Source organism: Hibiscus syriacus, unplaced genomic scaffold (genome assembly GCF_006381635.1).
Source record: "Hibiscus syriacus cultivar Baekdansim isolate YM2019G1 unplaced genomic scaffold, ASM638163v2 tig00111311_pilon, whole genome shotgun sequence".
NCBI lineage: Eukaryota > Viridiplantae > Streptophyta > Magnoliopsida > Malvales > Malvaceae > Hibiscus > Hibiscus syriacus.
In genome coordinates, this window is record NW_024063054.1 from 1,435,605 (window position 1) to 1,463,587 (window position 27,983).

The window sequence follows — 27,983 nt, forward strand, 5'->3', positions numbered from 1 at the left end:
TACTATAGGAGCTGTCTTCACACACACACAAAAAACCAAGAAAGCACTAGCAGGACGTATGTACACAACTTTCCTTTGAAACAAAAAAAAAAACAAAGCAACTGGGATTATCGCTGCATTTTAACTATACCATCAAAATTAGAACGATATATATATATATAGATATATATATATCCCTCTCTAAAAGACGTGAAAAGAACAAAGAGAAGGAAAGAAAAAAAATCATAAATCACTCAAACGTGGTAATTATGGCGTATATAAACTTGTTATTTTCTACTTCCAGTTTTGAGTTTACCATCAGCAGTGGTTGGTTGCCTACCGTTTCGGTTCAATTGCTGGCCAACTCCATTTGCAAGTTTCCTAGAGGGTGATGGCCCTGACATAGGATATAAACTTTTGCTGCAAAAAATTTACCAGCTCTTTTAGTTACATGGAAAAAGCTTACGATGAATGTACACAATATTCGAGATCATGAGAATATTGTTATTGCCTTACCTTAGTTCGGGACTCCTTACAGTTTTTAAAGTAGGTTTCCTTGGTATTTGATTCCATCCCATTGGTTATGCTGCTAAGCTTGGAACGATTGTCGTAACCGGCTTTCGTCCGGGCACGAAATATTATACTTGGCGGGGAAATTGATGTGAATAAATAGTTTTGAAAATAATTTGGGAGTCGCCATCGGCCTTTTGGATCAGGTAGGTCGAATACCTAAAAATTATTTTCTTTAAAAGAGTTTTAAGAAAACATCAATTAAAAAATGAACTGATCTGCGTTTATAATCAAAAATTCGTTCTTTTTAATAATAAAAAGGGATTCGTGGTCGGTTACGTTTAGGGAAGGATTAGCACCCCTACAACGCCCAAAATTGGTACTTTTTAATTATAAATTGTCTCTATTATTAAAAATATTAAAAATTTAAAATATATTTAATTTATAATCCTATTATTTCAAAATTATAAAAATATTTATTTAAAAAATATCAGAAAAGGACTTCTAGGTGCCTTAAGACAGCTCTTTTCTTTGATATTGATTAATTTACATAAAATTAAATAATAATTTTTTTTATAATATTTAATTTTAAAATACCAGAATAGGACATCCAGTTGTATTAGTCCTTTTCTTCGATATTGAAAAATAAATATTAAAATAATTTATTTGAAATAAATATTTATTTATTATATATATATTTATGACTATAAAAATATTTAAATAAATAAACAAGTAAAATTAAAACAATAAAAATACAACTAGAACGATATATTTAAAATAAATGAAAACATTTAAAATAAATGACTAAATTATAGTAAAAATAAAATTAAAAACCAAATTCATAATTAATCAAAATATTAGGGATTAAACATGCTATTTCTTTATTTTATTTATTTAGTGACTAAAATAAAATTATCTAAAATTCGGATATTATAATAAAATAAATTAAAAATATAAACTAGGGATTAAAATATTATTTATTAAAATTAAGGGATTAATTCTGTTATTTATCCTAAATATATTATTTTAATCAAAAGGACTAAAATAAATAAAATTAAAATTTCGAGATCAAATTAAAAGTATTATGAATTCGATTTAATGACTAAAATGTAAAGTTTACAAGTTCGGAGGATGGCAGAAAGGATTTAACTATTTTTTAATTACGCGCATAGTCCTTCCCGAAACGACGTCGTTCGGGAAGGCCTATAAAAGGTCCAAAACGGCTGGCCCAAAGGGCCAGCCTTCATTTCATTTTTTTCTTTCTCTCTCAAGCAGAGATAGCTCTGGCCTCTCTCTAGCTTCCCTCATCGGAGGGAAGCCGGTCACCTGACGGCAACCGTCTGCCGCCGTGACCGTCACCGCCGGCCACCGCATCCGGTGGCCGGAAAATTTTATTTTTATACTATTGGGTAGATCGGACCGTCCTAAGGACGGTTCCGGTGTTATTTTCTCCTAAATAGCTCCCAATCGGAGCAAATCCAAAGAAATATCTTCGGTATTTTCGAAGGTTTTGGTGAGATCCGGTGGTCGGGCTTCCTCGGTGAGTTTCTCTTCTTCCTTTTTCTTTCTTTTCTGTTTCTTTGCTGCGTTGTTGTTGAGATCGTTGGTAGTGTTTTGTTTTTTTGTATTTCTCTTCTCTCTGTGTATTTTCTGTCTCTCTTTTCTCTGTCTCCGTCTTTTTTTTTTCTTGCAGGTTCGGGTGGTGGCTTTTATAGCCACCACCGGTGTGGTCATCGGACCGGTCCGAAGAGTGGGTTTCGGTGAGTCACCGGACTACCAGTGGTGACTCACCCCTTAGCCATGGCGTGGACGGCTGGCGTTGGAGCTTCTGGAGCCTTCGGTTGGGACGTGGCAGCGGTGGAGGCGGCGAGAGCAGCAGCGGCGGTGTAACACCCCAACCCGTACCCGACCTGGATACAAGTCCGAGATGTCACATTGACATTTTCAAAACCTTTATTATTGTAAAATAACTGAACATTTGAATTTATATTAAGAAAATACAATCATGTATTATTCAATTATGTTTGGTAGAAAATTTTGAGATAAAAAAACGTGTTTATGAACGGTGAAATACGATATGAACAGTAATATAGTAACCTGCTACAGTGGTTTTTCGTAAATTGTACATAACACTCGTAAAAATTTAAACAGTTCATTCCTTTGCATTTGTACTTATATATATATATGTTTAAAAGATTACAAAACTCGATCAGAGCATAATCCTAATTTACCTACTTTAATTACATGCCAACCTATTTATCATAATAATACCTACTGTGTAATTTACTTCTGATTTGGTCTTTGGGAAAAGATATGTTGTTACTTTGAACTTTGCTTTAATCCTTCTGCTTCTCAGTACCTACGTGTAAATCACTTACACGCTAAGTCATAGACTTAGTGAAGCAAAAACATAATAACAATAATGCATTTTTCATAAATATAAACATTCAATCTATGAATTCAATCGAGTCTCATATAATTCAGTATACATGATAACATGAGATAATACAAGTACTTTTAGTACCTTTTTATCGTATAAATACATATATCGAACATTTCTCTACATACCCTGGAACACATATACTACTTCACAACAAAACATACATAGTAGCAAATCAATTTATTTATTTACTCTCTGTAAAGACCATGTATTAGCCCATGTATACTTTTGAGAACTTAAGGTATGTGAGTACATTGAGGTTGTGCACCACTATGCTGTCACAACAGCTCGATCAATGTCCCGAAGGACCAGTCCATAGATTCCGAAGAACCTAGGTAATCAGTCCATATGTCCCGAAGAACATAGGTAAACAGTCCATATGTCCCGAAGAACATAGGTAAACAGTCCATATGTCCCGAAGAACATAGGTAAACAGTCCATATGTCCCGAAGAACATAGGTAAACAGTCCATATGTCCCGAAGAACATAGGTAACCCTCGACCCTTGGCATGCCAACTATACCCCTAGCTCTCATATCACATAACATGGGCATTATCATTTAAGACCGTTCACATTACCTATTCATATTCTTTCTCTTATAAACACATTTCTTTTCTTTTCAGTCACGTATCACATGTACGTGTAATCCTTGATCTCATAATCACATGTTCCTTCTCTTCTATCACATACCAAATGTATGTGTAAGCACATATCTAATATCATATGTTGCATTTCCATGTAAGCATGTAAATCATGTAACATACAAACATACATCCATTTCTATGTACTAATGCATCCATAGTAATCACATAACATTATATAAGTTACTTCTTACCATAGTAACTCTATCATTGACTCATCGCAAGCCAATGTTTGATCAATCACATAAGTACAATTTAAATTGCACTCACCATAGCCTTGCTTTGATTCGATTATAATCCTTTGATTATTCCGGAACTTGTTTAGGCTCAATATCTACATAAATATATCATTTCAAAATAACTATCAGAAGCCTAAACTTTAAACTTGATGTTAATAACTTAAACCGGTTTAATGAATCGAATTCTAGAATTTTCATTTAGGGGGGAATCGATACCCCCCAGGGGAATCGATACCCCCTGAACATTCTGGAATTTTTCGTTCAAGAGGGGGAATCGATTCCCATTCATAGGGTATCGGTTCCCTCTACCCAGAAATTGCATTCTAAGCTCGAAAATCATCAATTTTCAACTCAAACCTTCCTATTTTACTTCCTTTAATACTCCTAACTTTAATACACATACTTAACCTTATTTCTATTCCATAATCACTTCTTTAACTTCAAATCTAGTCATTCCTATGTAATTACAAAAATTCTACTAGTTTTGCAACATGTTCAAATTCCTATTCTAACACTTCCTATCCCTTAATTAACTTGATGACAAGTCAAATTCAACTTTCAATTCTCAATATAAACTATATTTCGATATTTCATTCAAAAACTCCAAATCTTTAAATCCTCATAAACTCTTCATTTTGTTGTTTTAAAGCAAATTAATCCTTCCTTAATCTTACTTAGCATCTAATAATCAAAACTAAACTTAAATTTCAGCACATAATCAGCTCAAAAGAAACTCACCTTTGCTTGGCTTCACACGTGGAGAAGAGAAAATGAAGAAGAAAAGAGAGAAGAGATTTTTCTGGAAATCTCCCATCCTTATCCATATATATATCATTTAATTATAATTTCAAGTCTAATGACCATTTTGCCCTTTAATTCTTTGGATAATTACTATAAACTTTTAGGAAATATTTCTGAACAAATCATTAAACTATTAAACTATTACACTTTAATCACCAAATTCTGAAATTTTACAATTTTGGTCACTAACCCGTATTTTGGGATGTTACAAATCTTTCCCCCTTAAGAAAATTCGTCCTCGAATTTTCATTGCACCAGGAGATAAGATATTGTCTACACATCTCCAATGCATTTTACTTTAACCTTTCTAAAATCCATATACTGTAACTCATTATAATATTGGTTTATTTCCAATCTTACTTCAAATTCATTGAATAACAATTCATCAATTTAGTAAGAAATTTAAATTCTCCGAATTATAATGGAACACTTTCAATATATCTTACTTATCCACACACTGTACCCTAATAAATTTGTCACTGTCATATTACTATGAATAATTTCTAACTGAATTCTCAATTCTTTCACCCATTTACTACTAATATATGAACAAACAAGCCTAAATCAATCATTATCATAATATATATATTTCACACTAGAAAGATACCTGCTATTATCTCCGGATCATCAAAATCTTCATTGGTATTAATATTATACATTCGAGCAGTGGAGCGTATTTCTTGTTGAGTAGAAGATTCAGATTGGCTCCTACCTCTTCCTCTCCTTCTCCCTCTCCCAGGTATCCTAACAGATCGTTCCGACTGTACTGGTTCTCCTTTCCCCAATGGGCAATCTCTCACAAAATGTCCCATTTCACCACATCGGAAACAAGCTCCGGATTCTACCCTACATATTCCACCATGATATTTTCCACAAGTCTGACAATGTCTTTGTTGGTTTCTGTCCTCACCAAACCCTACTGATTGGGTCTGTCTAGCTTGCATCTGATTTGATTCTCTAACGGAGGATTCTACCAATCCAGACCTTGCCTGAGACTGAGTACCAGAATCTCTACCCCTCTTGGGTGGTGCAGAACTCGAGAAAGCCCCGGTTCTTTTAGATGATTGGGTTCTTTGATCCCCAAACCTTTCATTCTGAGCTCTCTCTAGAGCTTTAGCACGATTTACTATTTCTTGAAACGAGGACAAGTTCAATACTATTAACATTTCTTTCAACCTTGGGCGCAAGCCCTCTACAAACCACTCACACACATCCTTCTCTGTTGGGATCAACTCAGCCGCAAAACGACTTAACTTATTAAACTCGCACTCGTACTCATACACTGTGCGATTCATCTGTTTCAGATTCAAAAATTCTTGCTTCATTTGCCTGATAAATTGGTCTCCTATATACTTATGCTTAAACTCTTCTAAGAACAAAGACCATGTCACTTGATCATTGGTCATTCTCAAAGTGACATTTGTCCACCAAATTCTCGCTTTCCCACGAAGCAAGGAGACCACTCCATCTAACTTCTCTACATTAGAACAGTGGAGTCCATCTAACATAATTTTTACATCATTAAGCCAAAGGTCCGCAGCAACAGGACCTTCTTCGGCTTCACCTTTAAACTCTGTAGCTCCTAAACCCTTCAACTCCTTTGCAACATTCATTCTTGGAGTTGAAGTAACAGGAGGTTGATAACGCGTCAATACCGCATCTAATGTTCTAAAGAACACATCTTGATCAGTTACAGGCACTCCAGAAGGTGTCTGTTCTTCACCTTGCCTGGCTAGGGCAGGTGAATTACTGCTCTCAGCGGGCCGATCATCTCCCGCTTGACTTCTATAACAATCATGTCCGGACATCTATTAAGAATAAACATATCGTTCTATTAGCAAAACAACATACTCATTACTATACCAGATCAGAAGTTTTCACTATTTTGTTGGCATGTATACATTATAAGACACCCTAGACTTTTGTTTATGCCGAGAATCGGCTAAACCGTAGCTCTGATACCATTAAATGTAACACCCCAACCCGTACCCGACCTGGATACAAGTCCGAGATGTCACATTGACATTTTCAAAACCTTTATTATTGTAAAATAACTGAACATTTGAATTTATATTAAGAAAATACAATCGTGTATTATTCAATTATGTTTAGTAGAAAATTTTGAGATAAAAAAACGTGTTTATGAACGGTGAAATACGATATGAACAGTAATATAGTAACCTGCTACAGTGGTTTTTCGTAAATTGTACATAACACTCGTAAAAATTTAAACAGTTCATTCCTTTGCATTTGTACTTATATATATATATGTTTAAAAGATTACAAAACTCGATCAGAGCATAATCCTAATTTACCTACTTTAATTACATGCCAACCTATTTATCATAATAATACCTACTGTGTAATTTACTTCTGATCTGGTCTTTGGGAAAAGATATGTTGTTACTTTGAACTTTGCTTTAATCCTTCTGCTTCTCAGTACCTACGTGTAAATCACTTACACGCTAAGTCATAGACTTAGTGAAGCAAAAACATAATAACAATAATGCATTTTTCATAAATATAAACATTCAATCTATGAATTCAATCGAGTCTCATATAATTCAGTATACATGATAACATGAGATAATACAAGTACTTTTAGTACCTTTTTATCGTATAAATACATATATCGAACATTTCTCTACATACCCTGGAACACATATACTACTTCACAACAAAACATACATAGTAGCAAATCAATTTATTTATTTACTCTCTGTAAAGACCATGTATTAGCCCAGTATACTTTTGAGAACTTAAGGTATGTGAGTACATTGAGGTTGTGCACCACTATGCTGTCACAACAGCTCGATCAATGTCCCGAAGGACCAGTCCATAGATTCCGAAGAACCTAGGTAATCAGTCCATATGTCCCGAAGAACATAGGTAAACAGTCTATATGTCCCGAAGAACATAGGTAAACAGTCCATATGTCCCGAAGAACATAGGTAAACAGTCCATATGTCCCGAAGAACATAGGTAAATAGTCCATATGTCCCGAAGAACATAGGTAACCCTCGACCCTTGGCATGCCAACTATACCCCTAGCTCTCATATCACATAACATGGGCATTATCATTTAAGACCGTTCACATTACCTATTCATATTCTTTCTCTTATAAACACATTTCTTTTCTTTTCAGTCACGTATCACATGTACGTGTAATCCTTGATCTCATAATCACATGTTCCTTCTCTTCTATCACATACCAAATGTATGTGTAAGCACATATCTAATATCATATGTTGCATTTCCATGTAAGCATGTAAATCATGTAACATACAAACATACATCCATTTCTATGTACTAATGCATCCATAGTAATCACATAACATTATATAAGTTACTTCTTACCATAGTAACTCTATCATTGACTCATCGCAAGCCAATGTTTGATCAATCACATAAGTACAATTTAAATTGCACTCACCTTAGCCTTGCTTTGATTCGATTATAATCCTTTGATTATTCCGGAACTTGTTTAGGCTCAATATCTACATAAATATATCATTTCAAAACAACTATCAGAAGCCTAAACTTTAAACTTGATGTTAATAACTTAAACCGGTTTAATGAATCGAATTCTAGAATTTTCATTTAGGGGGGAATCGATACCCCCCAGGGGAATCGATACCCCCTGAACATTCTGGAATTTTTCGTTCAAGAGGGGGAATCGATTCCCATTCATATGGTATCGGTTCCCTCTACCCAGAAATTGCATTCTAAGCTCGAAAATCATCAATTTTCAACTCAAACCTTCCTATTTTACTTCCTTTAATACTCCTAACTTTAATACACATACTTAACCTTATTTCTATTCCATAATCACTTCTTTAACTTCAAATCTAGTCATTCCTATGTAATTACAAAAATTCTACTAGTTTTGCAACATGTTCAAATTCCTATTCTAACACTTCCTATCCCTTAATTAACTTGATGACAAGTCAAATTCAACTTTCAATTCTCAATATAAACTATATTTCGATATTTCATTCAAAAACTCCAAATCTTTAAATCCTCATAAACTCTTCATTTTGTTGTTTTAAAGCAAATTAATCCTTCCTTAATCTTACTTAGCATCTAATAATCAAAACTAAACTTAAATTTCAGCACATAATCAGCTCAAAAGAAACTCACCTTTGCTTGGCTTCACACGTGGAGAAGAGAAAATGAAGAAGAAAAGAGAGAAGAGATTTTTCTGGAAATCTCCCATCCTTATCCATATATATATCATTTAATTATAATTTCAAGTCTAATGACCATTTTGCCCTTTAATTCTTTGGATAATTACTATAAACTTTTAGGAAATATTTCTGAACAAATCATTAAACTATTAAACTATTACACTTTAATCACCAAATTCTGAAATTTTACAATTTTGGTCACTAACCCGTATTTTGGGATGTTACAGGCGGCCGCGTGGCCCTAGGGTATCATACCCTAGGGTTTGTATCTGGAGCCATCTGGACCGTTGGATCTTGCCAGATCCAACGGCAGCAAGCTGAGGCGGCTGGGAAGATGGAAACCCTAATCTGTTAGGGTTTGATAAGCCATTTGTAATTGGGCCGGTTGATTGGGCTTGTATATTTTTTATTATTATTTATATATGTATTTAATAATAATAATAATAATAATAATATTTATAATAATTATAATAATAATTATTATAATTATAATAATAAATAAAATAATATGGGTAAAAAATTAGTATCTTCAGCTGCCCCTCTTTGCTCATTCTTGTGTTAACAAGAATAGGGCAAAGATGAAAAGATAATAAATTTTTTTATCCATTTGGCTTCACTTGATCATAAAGGAGATATTGAATAAATTCTTCTCTTTCTTTCAAATGAGTTCTTCTCATTATGAACTTTCCGCTGGGGATGATGTTGACCTCTTTCTTTCTGTGATAGAGTCATTCAAAAGGTTGAATAAGCTCTTGATGAGTTCTTCTCATTATAAACTTTATCTAGAAAGGCTGATGCTAATCTATCTCCTTCTGTGATAGAATTATGCAAAAAGTTGAACAAGTTCTTCTTATTATGAACTTCTTCTTCCTTCTTCAGATGAGTTCTTCTTATTATGAACTTTTCTGGAAATGTTGATCCATCAATTGATGAATTCATGTAAAAGGTTGAACAAGTTCTTCTCATTATGAACTTCTTCTTCCTTCTTCAGATGAGTTCTTCTCATTATGAACCTTCTCTGGCAAGGCTAATTCATCAAGTGATGGATTTGAGCAAAAGGTTGAACAAATTCTTCTCATTATGAATTTCTTCTTCCTTCTTCAAATGAGTTCTTCTCATTATGAACCTTCTCTGGCAAAAATAATCCATCAAGTGATGAATTCAAGCAAAAGGTTGAACAAATTCTTCTCATTATGAACTTCTTCTTCCTTCTTCAGATGAGTTCTTCTCATTATGAACCTTCTCTGGAAAAAATAATCCATCAAGTGATGAATTCAAGCAAAAGGTTGAACAAATTCTTCTCATTATGAACTTCTTCTTCCTTCTTCAGATGAGTTCTTCTCATTATGAACCTTCTCTGGCAAAAATAATCCATCAAATGATAGATTTGAATCTTTGCTAAAATCTTTGAAATTCCTGTTAAAAATTCAACAAAAAATGAATGAAAATGCATCTATTTTTGCAAATGCCTAAATATGATGCATGAATGTTAAGTTGTTTGATTTCAGATTGGTGAATTGAGTATTTCTTCAATTGTAAAAACCCAGTAGATCTTTCTTCTTCAAAACAAAGAATCTATCATCTTTAACAAATGTAGATGTAGATATAATGTCACAAAACCTCTTGAGAATAAAACTCAATAGTATAGGCTCTTGAAAAGCTTGCATTCAGGCAACATGTTGATTCTGATAACAATTCATCTGATTATGAAGTGTCCTTTCAAGATGATTTCACAGATATCGATAGTTCTTCTAATACTGAGAAATCTTGAATTCTGATTCTGATGAGGAGAATAAACTGTTATACTTGACAAAAATGGGATTCTCAGGGGCTGAAACTTCAATAGCCATGTAGAGACGTGGTCCAGATTCATCAATTGCAAAATTGATATATTTTATATGTGCTGTTCAAATGACTAAAGATGCTGACGCACTTCTTCCGATAAAAGATGGGAAGCCATTATGCAATGATCCCAGTTATAAGCAAAGACGAAACTTGTGCTATGATTTTTGGGAAAGGAATAAGCAAAAGAAGCTTGAAAAGAAACTTCTTAATGAAGACGATCATGCAGTTCATCTTTTAATTCCAATGATTGGTTCAGTAGTTCTTACCAAACCAGATCAGATAACTCAAAGAACACTTCCAGAAGATGCTATGAGCACATTCATCTTTTAAATTCAATGATTGGTTCTGCCAAACCAGATCAGATAACTCAAAGAACACTTCCAGAAGATGCTATTGGCAAATTCATCTTTCAAATTCAATGATTGGTTCTGCCAAACCAGATCAGATAACTCAAAGAACACTTCCAGAAGATGCTATTGGCAAATTCATCTTTCAAATTCAATGATTGGTTCTGCCAAACCAGATCAGATAACTCAAAGAACACTTCCAGAAGATGCTATTGGCAAATTCATCTTTTAAATTCAATGATTGGTTCTGTCCAACCAAATCAGATAACTCAAAGAACACTTCCAGAAGATGCTATGAGCACATTCATCTTCCAGTTAATGTTTGGATTAGGATATCACAATGCTTATTTGATGTAGAGCCAGAATTTGTAGATTCGAAGCATTTCCATGCTACTACACTGAAAAGGGCTATATTCATAATTCTGCCAATTAAGAACAGATTTTCTCTTATTCTGCTTCCTCCATGTGCTGATGCTTTTCCATTGACAAAGACATGATGGCTTTCATGGGATCCAAGAACAAAGTTGAATTGTTTATAAACATGTACAGGAAGTGCCAAATTGACAGAAAGTATCTGTAAGGCTCTTGAAGCTTATGACAATGAGCCACCTTCGAGTATCCAGAAGTATGTTCTTGATGAGTGCTGAAAATGGAATCTAGTATGGGTTGGAAGGAATAAAGTTGCTTCACTTGAACCTGATGAGGTGGAAATGCTTCTAAGTTTCCTTAAAAACCATACACAAGGATCTGTATAGAGACATGTTTCCCAGTGATATCAATGTCTTGTTTCTTTTTGCTGGAATCAGTGCTGCAAAGATCGCCTTCTACTGTCTTAGTATATCTTTGAAAACAGAGGTGCAAGAACTGAATGGTGATCAGTTGGAGCAATTGATGAGTAGATTTGGCGGATTCGACCTTGCTGCCGGTAGCATCCCGTGTAACAATCTTAATGTTCATGACTTTAAGATGGTGATGATTTGCTTACTTTGTATTCCATGTATTTAAAAGTATTAACATAAAGTGATATTCAGAAATCTTTAAATTATTTCAAAATTATGTTAATTCATATAAAAGAATAAATTGAATTTTCAAAAATAAATTGAATCTCAAATAAAATGAACTTGAAATAGATAGAATTGTATTCAAAGTTATGGCAAGCATAAGAATGATAAAAATTCAAATGTCTCAACAAATTATAAGCATAAGTATTTCTAAATTAATCACATTGACACAATTTAGAGAAATGATGTAAGCTTTTGTCTGGAAGATCTCAAACGTTGTCGAAATGCTTGTAGATGTGAAGTTTCTTCCAAACTGTCAAAATCTTAAGAGGGTTCAATTGCCAGATGCCTAATATCAACCTGCATTTGAGCCGCCTTTTCAGGTTTTCAACTCAAATCCTTCCTTTGGTTACAAGATGCCCTTTGCGGGTTTTCACCTTGACCCCCCTTTTTTCTTTTTTTTTTCTTTTTTTTTTCTTCTTTTTTTTCTTCAAGCATAATATTTCTTGACAGAATCCGAGTTTATTGGATTTCTCAGAATTTTTCCATCCATTTCTGCTAAGATCAATGCTCTTCCGGAAAAGGCCTTTTTTACAACGTATGGTCTTTCCCAATTAGGCATCCATTTCCCACGGAAATCTTTATGTATAGGCAAGATTTTTTTTAGTACTAGATCACCCTCTTGGAATTCTCTTGGATATACTTTTTTGTCATGAGACTTCATCATCCGTTTTTGATACATCTGTCCATGGCAAATAGCTTTCAATCTTTTCTCCTCAATAAGGTTCAATTGATCAAATCTAGCTTGGATCCATTCAGATTCATCCAATTTTATTTCTCTCAATATTCGAAGCGATGGAATCTCAACTTCAATTGGTAAGACTGCTTCCATTCCGTAGACTAAAGAAAAAGGCGTTGCCCCAGTAGATGTTCGAACAGTAGTTCGGTATGCATATAGAGCAAAATGTAACTTCTCGTGCCAATCTTTGTAAGTTTCAGTGGTCTTTGTAATGATTCTTTTGATGTTCTTATTTGCTGCTTCAACTGCCCCATTCATCTTTGGACGATATGCCACTGAGTTTGCATGTTTGATCTTAAACTGCGCACAAAGTTCGGTCATCATTTTATTGTTCAGGTTCAGAGCATTATCTGTAATGATCCTTTCTGGTAGGCCATACCGGCAAACTATCTCTTTCTTTATGAATTTGCAGACTGTGGACCTCTTAATATTGGTATATGAAGCAGCTTCAACCCATTTGGTAAAATAATCAATTGCCACCAGAATGAAACAATGTCCATTCGATGCTTTTGGTGTGATTGCACCAATGACATCTATTCCCCACATAGAAAATGGCCAGGGTGCTGTCATTACATGTAAAGGAGATGGGGGTACATGAATCTTGTCTGTATATATCTGGCATTTATGACATTTCTTTGCATAATCAATGCAATCTGTGTACATGGTAGCCCAATAGTATCCATATCTCATTATTTTTTCTGGCCATGGAAAGACCATTTGCATGTGTTCCACATATTCCACTGTGTACTTCTTCAATGACGTTTCGAGCTTCGCTGGTATTTAAACATCTCAATAGCATTTGATCATTGCTTCTTCTATACATAATCTCTCCATCAAGAAAATATCCAGCAGCCATTCTTCTCAAGGTTCTTTTATCAATTTCTGATGCATTTGGTGGATAACTTTGATTTTTGATATATTGCAGAATATCATGATACCATGGTTTACCATCTACCTCTTCTTCTACACTATAACAATGTGCAAGAATTTTATAAACTTGCATTTTGATTGGCATCATATCAACTTTCTTAGTTGCTTGAAACATAGCAGCTAATGTAGCCAAAGCATCTGCCATTTGATTTTCTTCTCGAGGGAGATAATTGAAGGTAACTCTCTCAAATTCTTTCACTAATTCGAGGGTAAAATTTCGGTATTCCAACAATTTGGGATCTTTTGTTTCCCATTCTCTTCGCAATTGATACACTACTAAAGATGAATCTCTATATATCTTGAGACATTTGATTTTTCTTTCTATAGCTGCTTTCAATCCCATGACACAAGCTTCATATTCCGCCATATTATTGGTGCAAAAGAACTCCAGTCTACTTGTAAAGGGATAATAAACATTTTCGGGAGAAATTAACACTGCTCCGATTCCTCGTCCCAAAGCATTGGATGCTCCGTCAAAGTAAAGCTTCCAAGTTGCAAATGCATCATTTGTTTTGACTTCTTCATTCATGGATATGCACAACAAATCTTCATCGGGAAAATTGAAGTTCAAAGGCTGATAATCATTTGATACACGACTGGCCAGAAAATTAGCTATTACACTTCCTTTTATTGCTTTTTGGTTGACATATACAATATCAAACTCAGATAATAACATCTGCCATCTAGCCATTCTGCCTGTCAAAGCTGGTGATTCCATTAAGAATTTCAAAGGATCAAGTTTTGATATCAACCAAGTAGTATGGTATAACATATATTGTCTGAGTCTTCGAGTAGCCCATACCAAGGCACAACATAATTTTTGTATTGGTGGATATCGAATTTCACAATCAGTAAATTTCTTGCTCAGATAATAAATAGCTTTTTCTTTTCTTCCAGATTCATCATGTTGTCCTAGTACACATCCCATCGAATTTTCGAAGACAGTCAAGTAAAGAATTAATGGTCTATCAGGCATTGGTGATACTAAAATTGGGGCATTGGATAAATATTTCTTAATAATATCCAAAGTTTCCTGACATTCTTCATTCCAGACTTCAGTATTGTTCTTTCGAAGTAATTTGAACACTGGATCACATTTGTCAGTTAATTGAGAAATAAACCGAGATATATAATTTAATCTTCCCAAAAAGCCTCAAACTTCTTTTTTTGTATTGGGTGGTGGAAGATCTTGAATTGCTTTTACTTTATCTGGATCGATCTCGATTCCTTTTTTGCTGACCACAAATCCCAAAAGTTTTCCAGAAGTTACCCCGAAAGTGCATTTTACGGGGTTGAGCTTTAATTGATATTTCCTCAATCTCTGGAAAAGCTTTCTCAGATTTTGAATATGTTCTTCTTCAGTTCGGGATTTGGCAATCATGTCATCTACATATACTTCAATCTCTTTGTGCATCATGTCATGAAACAAAGTTACCATGACTTTTTAATACGTTGCCCCTGCATTTTTCAATCCAAATGGCATCACTTTATAACAGAATGTGCCCCACATGGTTATAAATGTTGTTTTTTCCATGTCTTCAGGATTCATTTTTATCTGATTATATCCTGAAAAGCCATCCATAAATGAAAACCATGCGTGTCCTGCAGTATTGTCTACCAATGTGTCTATGTGGGGTAATGGAAAGCTATCTTTCGGACTAGCTTTGTTGAGATCTCTGTAATCCACACACATTCGAACTTTTCCATTTTTCTTCGGTACGGGAACAATGTTGGCTACCCATTCTGGGTATTTAGCTGCCTGGAGGAAACCTGCATTGATCTGTTTCATCACTTCCTCTTTGATTTGCAACAACATTTCTGGCCTCATTCGTCTGAGCTTTTATTGGACCGGTTTATATTCTGGATTGATTGTAAGCTTGTGTATCACTATATCTGTGCTTAAACCAGGCATATCTTGATAAGACCAGGCAAAGATATCTTTGAACTCTTGAAGGAGATTTATCAATTCTTGTTTTATCTGGATTGTCAGAGTAGTACCAATTTTCACCTCTTTTATTTCTTCATCTGTTCCCAAATTCACAGTCTCAATCTCTTCTTTGTGGGGTAGAATTTGTTTGTCTTCTTTTTCTACCAATCTTAATAGTTCAGTAGGAACATCACATTCCAGTTCATCCTCACACCCATTGATTTCTTCCAGACATATAGGCTGCTCTAAATTTATCACTAGATTAAATTTAGGAATAAACATGCTATTAACACGGTGACACCTGCAAATTTAAGTCGGACATATTTCCGAAAGAATATAGTAAATTTATGAAATAAATGTAAAAATGTAAGAAAATGTAAAGAATGATTGCCATCTGAAAATTTTAAAGAGAATTTCTTATATTTAACATAATTTCCTTTACAAGATAACAAAAAGTTTTCATATTTTTGAGCTAAACATAAAGATTAGTTCTGAATATTACTCTGCGTTAATATTAAAAACTATAGGAAGATCTTCAGTGGTCCAATTGGTGAGTGTTTCTCCAGGAAAACATGGGCGAATTCTATCCAAGTATTTGCCAGTCTTGTTGTCATTCATGATCATGTTGATAAATAATCCATTCATAGCTTCTTCAACTATGTCTTGATCTTTCATCAACTTTTCTTCTTTAAAAGCTTCAACAAGCTGCTGTTCTACATTAATTGTTCCCCCTGATCTGAATGTAGTCTTCAACTATGGGAAAAACATGTGTTCCCAAAGGATTTCTTTCCCTTTCAACCTTGCCTTTCTGTCTTCACATCTTCTTTTCATCTCTTTGTTCTTTTGCTGAAAATTGGGCTTAAATCCAAGCCCAAAACGATCTTTCTTCATCTTTATTTTGACAGGAACTGAAATCCCTTGAAGATTCTTTCCTAGACCTTTCCTAGCTTTAGCTCCGATGCCTAAAGTTTGTCGTACCGTCATCTTGGTGCAATCAGACAATCTGGGATATGGAATTTTGCTTCCTTCTGCAATAAAGGTTGCATTTACAAATTCAAGAGCTCGAAAAGAGCATTCAAGAGCATCATCATTGGTGTCGATATATGGAACATCACTTGTTACCGACGCAATGATTTCTTCTTCAGCTCCTACGCATATTAGTTGTCCATCAACAACAAATTTCAATTTCTGATGTAATGAAGAAGGAACGGCTCCTGCTGAATGAATCCATGGCCTCCCTAATAGACAATTATATGTAGGGTGGATGTCCATCACCACAAAGTCAATATTGTACACGACTGGTCCAATTAACAACGGTATTTCCATTTTCCCAAGCACCTTTTTTTTAGTACCATCAAATGCTCGTACTACATTCTGATAACTCTTCATGTGTGATTGATCCACATGCATTCTTTGAAGTGTGACTAAAGGCATCAAGTTGAGAGAGGATCCATTGTCAATCAATACTCCTGGCAACACATGACCATGACAATGTGTCGTGATGTTCAAAGCTTTTACTGACCCCATTCCGCCTTCTGGTATTTCATCATCCGTGAACGTTATGTAATTGTCAGCGGCTATATGTCCCACAATTCTGTCAAGTTTATTGAGGGATATATCTTCAGGGATGAATGTTTGATTGAGAATTTTCATCAAAGCATTTCTATGTGCTTCGGAATTCATTAATAGATCAAGAATAGAAATTCTCGCTTGTTGTTTGTGTAATTGTTCAACCACACTATACTCACTATGTTTCAGGAATTTCAAAAATTCTTGAGCTTGTTTTTCTGTCACAGGCTCATTGAATGCTGGAGGGGATTCATCATCAAATACCTTCTGAGGTATTGCCATGGCTTTTCCTTTTGCTTTCACTTGTTCTGAAGCATTGGATGTTTCGGGAGAGTAACATCTCCCGCTTCTTATAAAGAAACCGACTTCACTTATTGCTTCAGACGTCGATGTTGTACCCAAACTCTGTATTTTCTCTTCTGTTTTTTCTAGAGAAACAGATCCTCCTACCATTGAAACATTGGTAGTATAATTCCAAGGTACCCTGCGGGTATCTTTGTATGGAAATGGTAGAGGAGTGGTGATAACTACTTCGGCTTTATTGGTGCAGGAATCACCGTATATGATTTCACATTAATGATCACAGGATCATTTATTCTTTGACTCGGTTTAGAATCCTCTGATGAGCAAACATCATCTTCTTTTTTCCCTGGTTCTTCTTCAAAGAATTCTATTTCTCTGTTGTTCATCAATTTTTGTACCAAATCCTTAAACTCAGGACATAGTTGAATTTTATGCCCTTTCTCCTGATGATATTCACAATAATTTTTGCCTTCATTCTGCTTTGGCCTGAATTGTTGTGGAATTATACCGGCTAAAGAGAGTTGTTGGAATACCCAAACAAACGGAGATTTAATTTCAGAAATGTCAGTTTTTGCTTTCTTTCTGTTCTCTTCCTGAATTGCATTCACGTTTTTATCTCCATGATTTGGCAATGGATGATTTGATGCAGATGGTGTATTGAATTCCAACTTCCCAGTGTTGATCAAATTTTGAACCACCCTTTTGAATGCCAAACAGTTTTCAATAGAATGACCCGTGATTCCTTCATGATAAACACAGTGTGCCTTTGTATCATACCAAGGAGGGAATGGTGGTTGCATGGGAACCAAAGGATAGGGCCGTATGACATCTGCTTTTAACAGTGAATCATAGATCTCAGCATATGGTACTGATAAAGGTGTAAAAGACAACCTTTCATTTTCCTTTCGAGATCCTCTAGAATCTGCTCGATTAGTGTTTATTTCCTCTTTCTTAACCCTTGGCTGGGTTATTGTAATACTTTTCGATGAATCCTTGTTGTAAGAATTTGCATTGTTGACTTCATTCTCTTTTTTCCGGTACATAGGTCTTTTGGAACTAGACCCCTCATTTGATTCAATTTTACCACTTTTCAAGACATTTTCAATGAGTTCTCCAGAAATGACCAAATCTGCAAAATTTCTGGTTGCATTCCCCATTAGATGATTTAAATAAGGAGCTTTCAATGTATGGACAAATATTACTGTGGCCTCTTTTTCTGACAAAGGTGGTTGAACTTGGGCTGCTGTGTCACGCCATCTCTGAGCATACTGTCTGAACGTTTCGTTATTCTTTTTCTCCAAATTTTGGAGAGTCCATCTATCAGGAACCATGTCTGTTACGTGGCGATACTGCTCTAAGAATGCTTTAGCCAGATCTTTCCAAGATCTAATGTTGGCTTTGGTCAATTGAGTATACCATTTTAAAGCCGGTCCTGTCAAACTATCCTGAAAGCAGTGAATTAACAATTTCTCGTCCTTCACATATCCTGCCATTCTTCGACAAAACATAGTAATGTGGGATGAAGGGCATGTAGTACCATCATATTTATCAAATTCAGGAGCTTTGAATTTGATGGGGAGGATTAAATCTGGAACCAAACTCAACTCACTAGCATCAAACCCATAGAATGATTCAGTTATTTCCACGGATTTCATTTGTTCTTCTAAGCTCTTGATCTGTCTGGTCAGTTCTTCATTTACTTTTTGTTTCTCATTCAGCTCATTCAAATCTGGGATCAAATGATCAGTATTAAGATCCCCTATTTTCACATCTGATATAAGCGGATTTTTGCTTGAAGATGCAGGATTCACTTGTTGATCTTCATGTGGTTTGGCTTCTTGTAATGCAGATGTACGAGCATTGATTTGTATAGGTGTAGTACCAGAGTGATAAATTGGTTCTGGTGGAAAACCTAGAGGATACATAGATTCTTGATCAAAAGATACAGGATTTTCAGGCATTTTTCCAATGATAGCCTGCCTTTTAAACATGTCCTCTATTTTCTGCATCATTCTATCTTGTGAATTTGCAATACTGGCTTCAATTTTTTTCCAACTTCATTCTCATTTCTTCTTGTTCTTTATGATGTTGTTCCTCAATACGCTGTATTTTATCCTCCATAATTCTCTTAGTAGCTTGTCTAGTACCGTAGTGATGTTGTATTTCTCTTTTGGCCAGAATAACTGCGATTGAAAAATCTTTTAATATTATTTTTTCAAATTTTAATTAATGAATTTTATCTTAATAAAATAATTCATAAAGAAAATTATGAAAAGAATGATGAATGTATGCAAAATGTATGTATGCAAAAAAGGTATTGATCCCAAAAAGTTAACTGTCATAGAACAACTTTCATCGGCATACAAAAGTTTCTTTATAATAGTTCATAACTACAGATAAGGCGTAGCTTTCCTATTAAGCTCTATAATTTCTTTCATTAACCATGACACCTTCTTTCCGCACTTAGAAACTGGATCAACGTGATGCTCAATTATTTTGGCTTCAACAGCTAGTTCCCCAACATATCTAGCAACTTCGCTCATTTGTACCATGGCCTCGAACACCATGTTACTTCTTTCTTCACTTCTTTCAACATAGAAATCATTTGACTTTTGCCATTGTTCATTCGTTCCTTCAAGAGTTTACTCTAACTCAGTGATTCTGACTTGACAATTGTGCAGAATTTTTTCAAGATCTCTAATGCGTCTTCGCAGTGAAGCACTTTCCTCATTACTTTCTTTGAGATCATTAGGCCCTAGACGAACCTTTTCTTGAAACAATGATTCTTCAAGTTGCAAAATGTAAGCATTAAACTCTGAGTTTTTATTTCTAGACTGATCCAGATCTTCTTCGAGTTTTGTTCGTGCTTCTTGCGTTCTTTGATTAAGCTTCTGGATTTGAACATCCTTGTTTTTGCATCTTTGCATCCAATTGCTAGCCACTTCCTGCTCTACCTCAAGTCTGGTGTTGAAATTTTTTCTTTCCAGCTCCCATTTTTCTTTTTCAACATTGGATTCTTCCATCTTTTGGCCTCTGATTTCAAGTTCAGCAATCAACTGGTTCATTTCAGATTCAAATCCCTTGAACATGATATTTTTCTCACCTTCAAATTTATTAAAGATGTCATTCTTCATTTCTTCTAAATCTTTGGTTCGATCTCTTTCTCTTTGCATTTCATTCATGATCTCGCGGTGTTCAGCCTTGCTTTTTATAATTCGCTCTCTTTTGTCAACCTCAAAATCTTCCATTTTTTGCTTTCCTTTCTCAAGGCTTTTGAGTAGACGGCTATTTTTTCCTTTCAGATCTTCAACTCGTCTTTTCTCGATGTTCAATTCTCTGGTCATCTGTACCGTTGATTGGCTTGGTCTTGATGCTTTCCGGGATTTATATAACTCCTGGTAATTTTTCTGTAATGCTCTGAATTCATCATCAACTTTTTCTTTATCTTTTCTCAACATTGCACATTGTGATGAATGAAAGTCAATGTCCACACCCAAAATAGCTTTATCTTGTCTCATTTGCTCTAATTCTTTCGACCAGCCTTCTCTTTCTGCTTTAAACTCAGCTCTCAGGATTTCAATCTCTGATGGAACCACCTTAATGCGATCTTCCATAGAGATATCCTCTTTTTGATCTGGTAGAGAAATATTTTCATTTTTCCTGACAGATCTCCATTCTTCATAATCAGGAGTTAGCATTTCTTTTGCTTCTTTAGCTCGGATGCAAAAAGTTGTTTTCCAAGCTGTAATGGCTTCCATGATGCTTCTTTTATAATTTTTGCTATGGAATGCGAACTCAGAGGACTGTAATCCAGCAGTGACAGGTACAAATTGACGACCTTCATACTGTCTTATGACCAAAAGTGGTGCATACCCAATTCCTCCCCATAATCCGAGCAGCATTATCCAGTTGTAATCTCCACATTTGTAAAAGAATTCCCTTTGTATTTGCCACGGGGCTCGCCAAACAACGTCATTGCTTTGCAGATTTCGAAAGGCATTAATCCACATATCTTTCTTAATTTCTTTCGGCCATTCCTGCTCCAGAAATTCTTTTAATGGTGAGTAATCCGTATTAAAACGTCGGTATGAAACCTTTTCTGTCCTCCAGAAATGACTACGGATCCAAACATATAACAAGTGGGTACACCCTGAGAATCGTCCACCTCCTAGCCTTCTACAAGCATTTAACGATCTGAAGGTCTCTGCTAGGATTGCAGAAACATGATTAATCTTTTTCGGTAGCTGTTCAAACAAATCTACCACTGCAGCTTCAACATATCCCAACACTTTTGGGAAGATGACCATACCATACATACCCAGAGCAAATAAATCGAATCGTACTTTAATATCTGGATGACTCTGAATAAGTTCTTTAATGTTGGTCCAAGCAATGCCTTCGCTTTCACCTTTTTGTTTTGTACGGGATGCTACCCATTCTTCTCATACCCCGGCAATCTTTGCTAATTTAACTCGAAAGGGTTGAGTTTTAATTGACTTTGAATAGATTCGATTCTCCAAAACCCCTTCGATATGTAGCAAAGTTGTGTACTCTTCAATAGTAGGAACCAAGTCCTCCTTATTGAGAGTGAAGCAATTATACCCTGGATTCCAGAATTGAATTAGGGCTATGAGTAATTCATCATCAACTTCGACATAGAGCAAATATGGGATGTCTCCGTAAATCTGATAAAACTGCAATTTTTTGTTTGAATCCCAACTTTCCCAAATGCTTCGCAAATCTTGCATATCATTTCTTTTTAGCGAAACTGGAGCATAACTGGCCAAGTCAGATACATAATCATCCTGCAGACTGTCTCCTTCTTGTCTTTGTAAGTCCTCAGCCCACTGTCTTACTTCTGAGTTTAGAATTACTTGATTTGAACACTTTTTATCCATAGATGAAGGCTTTCCAATGAGACAATTAACACTAGGATCAATTCCTTTTATCCTGTATGATGCTATGCAAACAGAAAAAATAAAAAAACACACAAAAAGAAATGAATTAGTTTACATAAAAATTTAATAATAACATTTACCTAAATATTTTATTTAAACATGCTTTTTCTAAATTTAAATAATTTAAATATACATGTAATTTAATCATTAAAGAAAATAAATAAATAAGAAAGTTAGAATTCATTTCTCCTGTGTGTACACCTATTTTGGACAAAATTTTAGCATGACTTCGGATCGGAAGAGTTTCTAGGGTTTTTTATATGCAAGGTTTCAGATCTAAGAATAAAGGTACCCAAATTGTCCTTGTTAGTGCCCCCTTGGGTTGCTAACCCTCAACCCTAGTCCATCACAGACTAAAGTGGATCGAGTTCAATTTGAGGGGATACATTTCTCTATGCCTGACACAGAGAATAAATTCTCACGAAGACATAGAGCATATGAACCCCGAAAGTTACTTGCTAGGTCTGACACGGAGAATAAATTCTCACGAAGACGTCGCTTTCACTCCCACTTAAAAGGGACAACTCAATTATAAAGCTTTATGTGATGCAATGCAAGTGTTGTGTGTGAGGAGAAATGTTTATACCTCTGACAGAAAAATAAATAATGAAATAAAATACTTACAAATAGAATGAAATATTAATAATATATATAAATACTATAAAAATAATATGTATATATATAAAAAAATTATAAATTAAATATATGAAATTTTAATTTATAATTAATAGAGACAATTTATAATTGATTTTTAAAAGTTTGACCAGTCCCCAGCAGAGTCGCCAAGCTGTCATAACCGGCTTTCGTCTGGGCACGAAATATTATACTTGGCGGGGAAATTGATGTGAATAAATAGTTTTGAAAATAATTTGGGAGTCGCCATCGGCCTTTTGGATCAGGTAGGTCGAATACCTAAAAAATTATTTTCTTTAAAAGAGTTTTAAGAAAACATCAATTAAAAAATGAACTGATCTGCGTTTATAATCAAAAATTCGTTCTTTTTAATAATAAAAAAGGGATTCGTGGTCGGTTACGTTTAGGGAAGGATTAGCACCCCTACAACGCCCAAAATTGGTACTTTTTAATTATAAATTGTCTCTATTATTAAAAATATTAAAAATTTAAAATATATTTAATTTATAATCCTATTATTTCAAAATTATAAAAATATTTATTTAAAAAATATCAGAAAAGGACTTCTAGGTGCCTTAAGACAGCTCTTTTCTTTGATATTGATTAATTTACATAAAATTAAATAATAATTTTTTTTATAATATTTAATTTTAAAATACCAGAATAGGACATCCAGTTGTATTAAGACTGTCATTTTCTTCGATATTGAAAAATAAATATTAAAATAATTTATTTGAAATAAATATTTATTTATTATATATATATTTATGACTATAAAAATATTTAAATAAATAAACAAGTAAAATTAAAACAATAAAAATACAACTAGAACGATATATTTAAAATAAATGAAAACATTTAAAATAAATGACTAAATTATAGTAAAAATAAAATTAAAAACCAAATTCATAATTAATCAAAATATTAGGGATTAAACATGCTATTTCTTTATTTTATTTATTTAGTGACTAAAATAAAATTATCTAAAATTCGGATATTATAATAAAATAAATTAAAAATATAAACTAGGGATTAAAATATTATTTATTAAAATTAAGGGATTAATTCTGTTATTTATCCTAAATATATTATTTTAATCAAAAGGACTAAAATAAATAAAATTAAAATTTCGAGATCAAATTAAAAGTATTATGAATTCGATTTAATGACTAAAATGTAAAGTTTACAAGTTCAGAGGACGGCGGAAAGGATTTAACAATTTTTTAATTACGCGCATAGTCCTTCCCGAAGGGCCAGCCTTCATTTCATTTTTTTTTCTTTCTCTCTCAAGCAGAGATAGCTCTGGCCTCTCTCTAGCTTCCCTCATCGGAGGGAAGCCGATCACCTGACGGCAACCGTCTGCCGCCGTGACCGTCACCGCCGGCCACCGCATCCGGTGGCCGGAAAATTTTATTTTTATACTATTGGGTAGATCGGACCGTCTTAAGGACGGTTCCGGCGTTATTTTCTCCTAAATAGCTCCCAATCGGAGCAAATCCAAAGAAATACCTTCGGTATTTTCGAAGGTTTTGGTGAGATCCGGTGGTCGGGCTTCCTCGGTGAGTTTCTCTTCTTCCTTTTTCTTTCTTTTCTGTTTCTTTGCTGCGTTGTTGTTGAGATCGTTGGTAGTGTTTTGTTTTTTTGTATTTCTCTTCTCTCTGTGTATTTTCTGTCTCTCTTTTCTCTGTCTCCGTCTTTTTTTTTTTTCTTGCAGGTTCGGGTGGTGGCTTTTATAGCCACCACCGGTGTGGTCATCGGACCGGTCCGAAGAGTGGGTTTCGGTGAGTCACCGGACTACCAGTGGTGACTCACCCCTTAGCCATGGCGTGGACGGCTGGCGTTGGAGCTTCTGGAGCCTTCGGTTGGGACGTGGCAGCGGTGGAGGCGGCGAGAGCAGCAGCGGCGGCCGCGTGGCCCTAGGGTATCATACCCTAGGGTTTGTATCTGGAGCCATCTGGACCGTTGGATCTTGCCAGATCCAACGGCAGCAAGCTGAGGCGGCTGGGAAGATGGAAACCCTAATCTGTTAGGGTTTGATGGGCCATTTGTAATTGGGCCGGTTGATTGGGCTTGTATATTTTTTATTATTATTTATATATGTATTTAATAATAATAATAATAATAATAATAATAATAATAATATTTATAATAATTATAATAATAATAATTATAATTATAATAATAAATAAAATAATATGGGTAAAAAATTAGTATCTTCAGATTGAATTCCCAAAGCAAATCTGTCTCAGATGAGTCAGTGGTGGTAGCAGCATCATCATCATCTATGTCATAAGAACAAGCCATGTTGAACCTGTTACTCCCCCTGAACATATTATACGATTGTTCTGGGTACATCCTTGAAGAGTCTAGTAGATATTTCTGGTAAAGGGAATCAGATAAATTACCATTTTCGGCTTCCCAACATCCTAGGGAGTTTCGTACTCTGTTAATGGCAGCTTGCTTGTTCACCATAACCTTATCCACCCACTCACCCGAGCCAGATTCTTGCTCATCTTTCCTAAAATTTTGGGCAGGACTCTTAACAGGAGGCCAAGGAGGTGAATTTGCTAATAGCTCATCAAGATCAAAGCATTGTCTTTTGCCTCGATTTAGAGTTGGTACACACCTGAAAAGGCAGAGAATGTAATCAAATTTAAACTTAAGAGAGAAAATATGTATGTATGCGTGCATGTAAATGTGTCAACTAGCAGAATGTATGATGATATTAATAGCCAAGCTTTCTAGAGCTTGTCGAGCGAAGCCGATACATTGAATTACTTATAATTATTCATAAAATTTGGCAAGAAAATTCAGAAGATAACTGACTGGAGAATGTCCCATATCCAACCAACTTTAACTGAAAGAAAGAGCAAAATAGAAAGAAATGCACATGTCAATTCGTATTAGGCCATGATCCTCACTTTCAATCATTCGAATGCATATTTCCATAAAAAAATTATTTTATTGAAGCCGCCAACAATATTCATATCATCTTCAAAGTATGAGGAAGCGTTTTGACTTGTGACTGATGGCATCTAATATGATTAAAGAAATTAAAACCTTCATGTAAAACAAGTACCTCAATGTTGCCCACATCACCCATGGGTTGCCTAGCCCCTAACACATCTCCAGCCCGGTTATTAGGCGTAAAGGGCTATAAGTCACTAGCCTTTGTTCGAAAATTTTCAGAGCTGTTAAATACATAATGCTGACTCTGCTCTAATTCTCCCTCTTTCCTTGCCAATGCTACCTTAAGGCTAACAATCTAAAAAGATGACTCCAATAAGTTACTAAAGGGAACAATATCACATTTTCCAACTATGTCAAGATAACAATCTCAATCAATATGAATAGGTAATCAAAAGTAGAATAACCTGTTCTTTGAGTTCTTTAACATCAGCAGTATCTCTGTTCACTCGGGCTGCTCCAAGTTCAACAGTAGCCACACGCTCTGCAAATTTGAGAGTGCTTATTGTTTCACCTATGGCATCAGGCTCGGGGCTAATGTGAACAAACATTAGTGTCTTGGCTTGCCCTCCTGAAGATACATTTTCAGAGCTGTTAAAACATTTGGAAAGAAAAAATGATGCAGTAAAATTAACTCCTAAATGGAACTGAACAATTGTTTTGGCAGTTTAAACTTACCCAGTGAATCCTGAAGAAGTTGAGTGAGTTTGTTGTTTCTGTAAGGGACATGTGGATTCTTTTGAGCAAGGGAAGCAATCACATCTCCCAAAGCTGATAGAGATTTGTTTATGTGTTGTGCCTCTTTTAGTCGATCTCCTGTTACTTCGGACTTGTTTACTCTCTCGCTTCCTGCAAGATCAACAAGATTCATGTAGCCACGGAGAATAGTTCCATATGTTAAATCTCTTACTTGAACATGGACTGTCAAGCAACTGCAAAGTGATAAAAATTGAACTTAGCTTTAGAATGAAGATTGTAACACCCTAATCCTGTTATACCCGAAGATTCATGGATTACAATATTACACGGGACTATTGAAATAATGACCCAAAATTTTCATTTAAAACTGCTTGTAAATCTCTAAAATTTAAACATTCATAATGTAATATAAAAACATGATAATAAACTGAGTTTACAAATAATGGGAGCTCCCAAAATACATCCACAAAATAATACAAAATATTGGGTTTCAAAAGAGTTACGACTGAATACATAACAAGTTCCATAATAATACATGCCCTCTAAAGATAACTCAAGACGTACTCTGAGAGGTCTCTGGAAATCTGCTATGTTGCACTAGAATATATGATGACGATAGCTCCCCACAATCTACCCCTAAGAACCTATGCACGGAAACACATTCCGAACTCTGAGCTTACAAAATTGTACTATACTATATGTATTCACTACATGAAATGGAACATGACACAGGTCTGAGTATACAACTACTGGACTGCTAATCTGTGGTTGGCATCATGGTGCGGTTAAGGGATTCTACATCTCGGAGCTCACGCACCCCTCTACACTGCTGAAGCACCACCGACTTACTCCGTCGAGTCTTGGGGCATCTGTGCCCAGTCGACTGATATAGTGTCGTTGCACTGACTTGGATCCACTGATTGTCGTATTTCTGCTAAAAGGAACTCAGGTGTCATGATTGTTTCTCGTGCGTCAACCAAGACTAGTTTTATGTAAACATGGCTATTTATATTTCTACTATTATGATATTAATTATTGTTCTTGCTTGAAGTCTTATTTGAAGATATACTGAAGTGTTGGGGTACCTCGATGTCTGATTCTCTTAAAAACTGGCTTTTTTTGTCCAAAACAGACTGAAAGTATTGATATTATCCCAAGAGTATCAGTACTCCTTCAAAATTTTGATATTTTATATAAGTATTGATAC

The 27,983-nt window shown here is 34.9% G+C and overlaps 1 pseudogene; it reads right to left on the reverse strand.

The window, feature by feature from the left end:
* Positions 1-50: 50 nt before the first annotated feature.
* Positions 51-27,732, reverse strand: LOC120158428 (annotated as a pseudogene).
* Positions 27,733-27,983: the final 251 nt, after the last annotated feature.